The following is a 9,713-nucleotide window of genomic DNA, read 5'->3' on the forward strand; positions in this document are numbered from 1 at the left end:
AAACACACAAAAGGAAAACTTCTAGGCGCATGCTGTTTTGTGAACGTGATTCCAGTTCAGTGATTGCAAACTAAGCAAACTTGAGATTCAGCCGAACTCCGCATGAAACACTTGTTTATGATATTACCTATAAGGTTGAAGAAAACGCGAAGAATACGCTTATATAATGAATGATGAAAACAGGGTTCCGCTGTCACAAAGTCCTCAGCAACCTTCGTGAATCTGTTGCAGTTTGTGTTGAAGTCCCACAATGGAGATATGAAGGCTTTGACCGCCGATGGATAAGGTTTTGAGCGTCTAGATTATGCTTCACCGTAAGTACTCTGGGCAGTGCCACTGATCTAATGAGTTATATGTAAGTTGATGGCCCAAACATTTATCCTCTTAGAGTTCAGAAACTCCGGTAAAGACAAAAACTATGGACGATATATTAACCGGATTCTGCTTTAAATGGTGGATATTTGACGAGAAATCCTACGGTCAACGGCCACTGTTCGACTAAGAAAGGGGAATTCACAATATCAAAAGAGCAGTTTTCGTAGGTCTGAGTTCGCTGTATCTTTAGTGTCTAGCAAAACAAGGGAGAAAGACTGGTCATCAGATTGTTTCCAAGGAGCCGGATATCATGAAGAGACGCTTGGATTGTCCAAAACATGAAAAAATCCCAAATTATTCCGCAGCAGCTGGCTAACCAGACCTTTCAGCTGATAACATTCCGGTCTCTCTGTCTTTATGGGATGACCTGAAATCAAGATTTAACGCTTGACCTCCCTTCAGGGTTGGGAAATAAATATTTCACAGATCATTAACTAAGCTCGCGATAAGTCAACGCAGCTCCTAAATTGTAAAAATCAGAAACTGGTTTGAAATGCAGGCTAGTTTGAGTAATTATTGAATAATGAAGGTTCATTTTGGACTCCTTAGCCACCTGCAAGAAGACATGACGTGAGAAGCGCGTAGTCATCACTGTCATAAGTTCGCTGGATGACGAAGTTCTGCTATACCTTAGCAAGCTGAGATTAATAGAGAATAATCTGTTTACAGAATAACCAGTCGGCTTCAGATGGCGAGGTTATCCTCAACGTCTTTAAAATTAGATTTCGCGAACGATGTGGCCAACTTTGCTATTAGGCTTTTCAGTAGCATAGGCTGCGTACCAATTTTTGTGATAAAATGAACGCTGTGTGCTACTCGTTTAAAATCCGAAAGGACCAAGTACTCTTTGTTGCGTTAAAATAAGGCTAAAAAAACTGTAACGATTTTTCTACCTTTTGGGAATCTGAACCATCAGTCAAGCAGGGAATATTCTCCGGAGTCTTCTTTATAAATAAAAACCGTAGAGAAACATTTTTGTTACTACATTTGCTTCAATAGAGTCTCTTTCCTTCAGGCAAACAAATAATTAATAATGCATGGAAGCTTTCTTGACAATCAATCGTTTGTCTTTTATTTGCCTACGTTTGACATGAGGATAAAAGGTGTGGCAATCATTGTAAAGCTAGAAGGTCTAACTTCTCGTTAGTATGTAAATAGTGTGTATGTAACTAGTATACGAAGAGAAGTTAAGTGATATGAGATTGGCCAACAAAACTTCTTCCAGATACGATGATGTGAACGGAACTTCTATGCAAAACATATTTGAACTATGTTGGGCAGTTCGTTGTTTTGTCACGCAGAGCTAGTGTACTTTATGGGTACGGTCACTGCATCTACGGTCGAAAGCAAAGACGGATTATCTCGGAATGTCATGCGTTGGGTAGTTTTCTGGGTACTTATGTTTTTTGGGACTTATTAGGTGGGGAAGAGCCCGTATGCAGAATTTATAGACACTCTTATTATTCGCAGCGGGTGTTTACACTGAATTATAAAGACTCTGAGTACCCTCCAGTTCACATGAGCATTAAACGAGATTCTCCCCGATGCGCTGTGTAAAAATCGAGCATGGTAAGTCTGCCCTAGTTCTGTCTCGTTTATTGATCGGTGATTGGGGGAAACTGGTCGATTTTCGTAAAATTCTAGCTACTTGGTTACAGACAACCAGAAAGTTGGTTCGAGTCTTGCTAATCGTTGACAAGCCTCACTGCGGATCTACCGATCAGAAAGATTTGGTGTTGGAGTAATGTTGTGAGCACTTGTATCAGAGGACAGTATCAGTGACAGAAAACCTCCACAGTTTTCGCCGTTGCATTCACAAAACTGGACGTACATGCCAAAAAGTGCAATCTTCATTGTTTTCTTGACGTAGCACTAGGTATTTGTTCAGGAAAACGTTGGAGAACACGAGACATAAGTTTAAGTTCACCAACTTTGGTTTCTTCCAACAGAAAATGCTTAAAAGACCAGTTTCTTATTTTCACGAATTGTTCAGTCGTGCAAAATCCCAGTTCACTATTTTCAGCAACAAAATTTGGACTATCATTATCACAAAAATAGGAAGCTGTCACATGTCACACTAAACTTTAAAAATATTTCTGCCAAAACACTTTTTCTTGAAACCGGACTGACGCTTGACGTCATTCTGAACTCCAAAATGCATCAATTTTTCCGCACATTCATTTGAATGAAATATGAACGGCCGAAAGTTATTCGGCGGAATTAGCTGATTTTTGAGGTTTACTTCCCCAAATACGCATTTTATTTTATTGACGCTCGCGTACGTTTTTAATAAAGAATGCTTTCAAGTAAGATTGGCTTGAGTTTTGGCCGTAGTTTATCAATACCGTCACGAATATTAATGCAAATCAGCTACGTTTTCATGGAAATTTCATGCTACTGAAGCCGTCATCTCCTATTTATATACACTGTCGCGTTAGAAGCTAGTGAGGGAATTTTTCGCATTTATAGTCTTAATAAGTCTAGGGTGTATTCTTAGAGTAAAAATGTGACAAATAGATACCCGTGTGCAATAATGGAGGTAAAGACTATGCATGGATTTGCTTTAGTCATCAGCATACAAGAGAACAGAGCGCTGATGTCCACAGTGACCCGACGATGTTGGACAGCATAGTGGCTATTTGTATGACCTGTCCTCATAAACACTCAACTCCAGTAGATTTTACGTCTTCTATGTTCCTGAATAATTTCAGATTCGCTAACTGACTGCAAGAGACTGCAATCATGGTTATCGGTGATCCAAATGTTTGTGTTCTCTTGCGCATATTGCAAGACATCTTTAGCCTTTGTTTACTCAGTGATGTTCCAACGGATGGTGAAGCCACTGATAACTCACAGGTAGATCGCAGCTACATCCAGCATCCTAAGATGGGCCGCACCTTAAAACGATACATAAAAGATTGATACATAGCATTTCATATCTTACACAAAATGCTATAAAGCTAGTCCACAGCAGTCAGGCTGCGTAATTTCGTTAATACCGGGGCTGTCGACATTTCGTTCCTCTTGTACGAGCTTTGTGCACAAAGAGAATTATTGGTAGTGTGAGGAGATTTGGGATTTTGTGGAGATTTTCAGATTCGCTAACTGACTGCAAGAGACTGCAATCATGGTTATCGGTGATCCAAATGTTTGTGTTCTCTTGCGCATATTGCAAGACATCTTTAGCCTTTGTTTACTCAGTGATGTTCCAACGGATGGTGAAGCCACTGATAACTCACAGGTAGATCGCAGCTACATCCAGCATCCTAAGATGGGCCGCACCTTAAAACGATACATAAAAGATTGATACATAGCATTTCATATCTTACACAAAATGCTATAAAGCTAGTCCACAGCAGTCAGGCTGCGTAATTTCGTTAATACCGGGGCTGTCGACATTTCGTTCCTCTTGTACGAGCTTTGTGCACAAAGAGAATTATTGGTAGTGTGAGGAGATTTGGGATTTTTGTGGAGATTTCGTCCTGTAAGTGAAGCCAATCCATGCTGAAAAGCCGAGAAGCACTGTACAGCTGTTTCATCCCTATTGGGGATCATCAGCAGTGCGCATCTCACGAAACTCCAAGGAGTCTCGAACCCGCGACCTCCCGGCTAGTAGTTTGAACACCTAACCGTTCGATCCCTCCAACTAAACTGGTTTCTGTCCATCTCTCGATAGTGCACATCCGCCGCCCCTCACGTTGTCCATATGATTGGCGTGTGCTCAATGACCGTTGACCTGACTAACGCGCAGTTTCGTGGCTCCCTATCTGCTTTATCTTAGCTGCTTAAATTTTATTAAGGGTACTGCCGTACATAAGCTGTACCAGGCGCAGAGTAAAATAATCAGATTCCCAGCCGCGAAATAAGAAATAGCCAATGCCATTTAAGAGTGGGTATATTTTTTGCATCTGAACTAATTAAAAATGAAGATGAGGCTTTAGTCCCCGAGTTATTTTTCATCCACAGAACAACCGAATACACGGATGATGTCTCCGTGAACCCGTATGCACAATTTGTGTGGACCGTTAGCTGCTGTGAATGCGACAATCACCTACCGGTTATGCCTAATGTAGGTTGTTTTTTGTTGTTTGGGAACAAGGAAGACGGAAGGGAACTTGTCATTTATAACCAAACCTTTCAATAGCAATTTCGTCCTGTCAGTGAAGTCAGTCTGCACTGAATTACCGAGAGGCATTGTATAGCTGTCTCACTCTTGTTGAAAATTGTCAGCAGTGAGCATCTCTTGAAATTCAGGGGATTAGGAGAAAACTGGTCAATTTATGGTTTTAACAACTGGATGGATTTGGTGAAACAGATCGTTGACAGGATCCAATCCGTGATGTGAAACGCTTCTGAGAAATGTGTAAAATATTGTCGTTTTTGCAAAACGTCATAGACGCAAACGACTTAAGTTGTAGGAATGTAAGGCATCATTTAGCGTAATATAGATTTTCATCTGAAGTAGTGATATTTCTACAGCACCAAAATGACTCCAACCCCCCTCCTTCATACCATTTGGTCTGGCCGCTATACTGCATTCCACTCAAACATTCTGCCTCATTTTTTGAAAACACATGTGGTTACTAACCCCCCCCCATATTATGCTTTTATACTGCATTCCACTCAAACATTCGGCCTCATTTTTTGAAAACACATGTGGTTAACCCCCCCCCCCCATATTATGCTTTTAAGAGTGAACTGTACATCCTTGCACCTGTGTAAGATGCAATTATCTGATCAGATTGGTACAAACATTGCACTGAGTAATACGGTTGAGTACGTAGGTTAGTGGACCCCAGAAATAAAGGTCAAGATCCTGAGAAGGCTGTCAAGTGAGTGAGGAACTTTTGCAGATTCGTGAAAATGCTCTTGGCGAAAACTATCAAACAAATACACACAGTGCTATATTCGATGACAAAAGGGATAGATGACTGGTAAAACTAACTGATTTTCTAACGAAGCTGGTGTTACGGGTGACGCAACTGAATCCCAGCTGAATTTTTTGTTTACAGTATTTCTTATCTAGATGCCCCGAAGAAAGGCCGCCTGGTCTCAGCTTTTTTCCCATTCTGTCTGCCGAAATGTATCCCAAATGAAAAATTTTGCTGGGACTCAGCTAAATCCATCGTAGGTACCAGCTTTGTTCGTAACTTAGCATGTTTCTTTAATTTCGCACAGTTCGACATAAGTTGGCCAAACTCAGTGACTGCGTTTATTGGATGAGCTCGATTGAGGGCGGAGCAAGTCGTGAACTGTCGAGGAATTTTCACCAACTATACGAATGCTCTGCAAACTAAGGAAGGTTTTTCTGGGCAGGCTATTTCTATCCGGAGAAACAAAAACAAAATATAACCAGTGATGACTGAGTTATTTCGGTTTCAATTAGAAAGTGATATGACCGTCCTATGCCATTGTAAGTCATACCGGGAAGTTGAGAGTTGACTTTGTCGTAAGGTTAGCCTAAACCAAAAAATAAAAAAAGGAAATTAGTTTCCACTGATGCAATAGATGACGCAGGTAAATGTCCTTCGAGAAAGGAATGGCGATTCCTAACTTGCCAAACCAGTAATGTTTTATTGGGCTATTGGAGATTTCGCTTCTGTCCGAACAAATGTGCTCCGCTTAGACCAGATTTCTCAACAGCTCTCAGTCTCTCTCTCTCTTTATTTGCTGTGTCTCAGTTACGGAAAAGATGAAGGTCATCTTGGTACGCGGTTGCATTACTAGTTCGAATGAATGGACAATAACAAACAGACATGTCTTTTTTACTTTTGCACGACATATACACACCCGGGAAAACATAGTGTGCAACATATTGCAATGTACAACTGAGTATGACGTTTTATTCACACACAAAAGTAAACTGCACTACTACTGAACCACTACTGGCAATCTAACAAATTATACTCCACGTCGGATGTGCACGTGCCACAATAACTACGCCAGAAAAGTAAAATGTTCTCAGAGGACGAGGTTGAGAATAGTGGAGAGAAAACTGACGATGGTTTTTGCTCTCCTGACATAGCCCTTAACCGATAAAGGGAGCATGCTTCAGGGGCCAATTTTTCCCGCCTACACAAAAGCAGCCACAGTTTCATTAACATGACGCACGAGCAGAGCCTTGGCAAACAGGTTTCGCCAAAGCTGGACCAATGAAGAAACGGATGCATGCACGCGTTTTTTTCGAACGCTTAATGAACCCATTCGATCAGAGTGTATCTGAAATATGGTATAGACACCATGCACGTAAAATATATGACTGGTTACTGGCAACACCTGCGCTGATGGTAGCCTATTCAGTACGAGCTGTTGAGAACCTGAGTAGTTCGATGAACAAAAGTTTGGTGACACGCTATGCTCAGAAAGCTCACTCAGAATTTATTGGCCAAATAGACCTTTAATTTTTATTTGAAATCCGTTACATGGAGGCCCACTAAAAATGACGGCACATGCTAATGAGGTATTGAGTTGCTAGAGATAGATCTTACTGAAAGGGTTTTAGTCAGCTGTAATATAAAAATCTGTAGTGACGTGAATCGCAAGCAATTATCTTCGCATAGCCTAGTCCAGTAAAGTAAGCCTTAAAATGTGAGATGTTCGGCAAGATAGCGTTCTTGTTTAAGTAAATTGATCAAAGTGTTGGCGACAAGTAACCTCTGTTCTTGTTAATTAGGCTATCTTAGCTCCGTCTGTGTCCATTGTCGCCTCTAGAACAAGGCATTCATCAAAGTTTTGGATAATGCGACCAAAATTAAGTTAAAATCAAATGTTTATGTCCTGGAAAATGTAGCAGCCGTGACAGCACTGGTGACTACTCGATAAAGAATATGACGGTTAGCAATCTGCTGACAACATCCAGAGTTGCTTAAATCAAGGCGCACTTTGCTTACACTGTTAGGTCTGCAACTGGCGAGCAGCGCATGATACTGTGGCTACTGGTTGGTAAATATTAGATTTGCTTGAAAATCACATGTACACTCATGTGATGGCTCTCAAGGACAAGCTTACGGGGATCAAACCACATACTTATCAAGACAATGCCGTCTTGAACAATCTGAGTCGAAAATGTTTACGCGAATCAAGTAACATTTCATAGCTGATAAATAACTGATAAACAAACTTTACGTAAAAATGTGATGCACTGCTTCGCAACGAAACCAGTTGATTGTCGTTTCTACAACTGCTGTTATTATTTTACTTGGAATTTTTTAAATTCCATCTGTTGCATGTGTGTATTGATGTAGACATCCACTTTCACCTCTTTCCACTGGATTGCCACTTCTATCACCCAGATTTAGACGGCATACTTGTTGTTTATGAGGCAATTCAGTTAGTTATACTTATGCTGTATCTATCAATGTTTCCTCAGTTTGGTGGCCTTTATTCTATACAGACATTATGATGGCCTAATGAATCTCTTTTCAGGTTCTTTCTAAAAGTGTCTAGCTTCTTTTCGCATCCATTTTGGTGTTAAAGTCACTCAGGTCAGTAATACAATAATGAATAACGGCTTTTATTTGTGCCACTCAATTTGAAACTTGTCTGAGTCGTTAAAACTTAGGGTCATTAATTATATGGATCAGGATGGGCTGATATGAGAACAAACAAAAAGTGAGCATTCTGATGTATGGGTGGCACTAATCGCTAGAATGTACGCGGCTGTCAACAAGCTATCTCAGCAAGAATACAGAACGAAGTGGCACAGGTCTACGTTCACGTTCATAAAGGATGTCCTCAAGAAAAAAGGCTGCTGCTGTATTGTGAAAATAACCACCTGAATAGTGGATCAGACATTGTACCCAAGAATATTAAGCATGTAGTTTAGCAACATTACTTTGCTTTTTAGCTCACATCAATCACGTTCGAACATCTATCCTCCTGTTTCAACAGGATTATGGTTCTCATGCACCATGATGGGGAAGTACCAGGAAAATCGAGTAGGAATAAGGGGACGATTGCCTAGGGGAGACTGATGTGAATACACACTGGGAAAAAACTGCAGGTATCAACAATGGATTGTTCTTCAACCCCTAGAAGACTTTACGTTTTGTGCAATTTCAAATGACTTAATATTTCTGTTCAAAAGCAAATTGGTCGGGTTGGTGTGGGCTGGATAGAGCTTTTGATGCGACAGTCTAGTGCATCGCGTGGTCTCCAGTTCGCTCCAAAGGTTTTGGGTCCATTACACCCTTAATATGGTAAGATGAATTCAAATTCACGTGATATTGTTGCGAATTTAGTGCAGCACAGATGCATGTACAAACTGAAGTCATCAAACCTCTATAAAACCGTCGAATACTCATGAGCTACTGAGCGAGAATTTTTCATTGGCTCCCAACAGTGGTGTTACATGACTGTGAAATTTTGACGGGTGGCTCGAGTGATCAGCATAGATACTGTTTTCGACCGAAGTATCAGGCAAACCAATGACGTTGCTCAAATTTCTTGAGGGTTATTCCGTTTGGGTGTTGTTGCAGCATGAGTTCAAACCCCTAATGTATTGAATGGTGCACAGATTTCTTCCCTAGTGAAATGTAGAGTTATTGAATAACCTGAAGAGATTTACCTTATGCTGTGGTGTGCGCTTCAAACTTGCAAATTATGACGTGCGGCTACAAGACCGTGTTCAACCAGGCTCGAACCCATCGCGTTCGTATACATCATGTGCAGTAGTAGAGCAATTTAATTACCTGTAATTAATTACCTGTAATTACCTGTAATTAACTGTAGCTTCATTCAGCTAAATAAACGCGGTGGTGCCGTCCAAATAGAAGAGTTCAGGGCTGCATTTGGTGACCGTATACATGACATCAGCCTATGTGTCTGGAGTCCTGCTTACAACGTTGTGGTGCGTTCCAAGGAATGCTGCAGTACAGTTGTTGGTTTATGGGGAAAATAAACTACACAAGACAGATGAGCTGTTGTCACTGCGCTGAGCTGGTTATTTACTTTGTGGATGGGTTTTCTGAAAGAGATTTTTTGCACAAACCTGTGGATGGTAGAAAGGATGCGTGAGATGTTATGCGCGAATTGGTGACAAGGCCTGGAAACCAATTTTAAAAACCCAATCCTGTTAGTTTTCGGAGGAGCAATTTATAATAGAGACGCATCTGTGATGGAAATCTGTGACAGACATAGTCAACCCAGCAAATGATGGAACTCATGCACTTCCACCATTGGTTTTATTTTCTAGCTTCCACGCACAATCTTTTGCTTAAACCTGTCCAAGGGTAACGGTTAGTACTGCCCTACGCCAGGAAAGTGTCTGTACTGACTGCCTGAGTACTGTAAACACATGAAATTTTAGTGGGTTTTATATATATATATATATATATATA

Source organism: Opisthorchis viverrini, assembly GCF_000715545.1.
Source record: "Opisthorchis viverrini unplaced genomic scaffold opera_v5_31, whole genome shotgun sequence".
Taxonomy (NCBI): Eukaryota; Metazoa; Platyhelminthes; class Trematoda; order Opisthorchiida; family Opisthorchiidae; genus Opisthorchis; species Opisthorchis viverrini.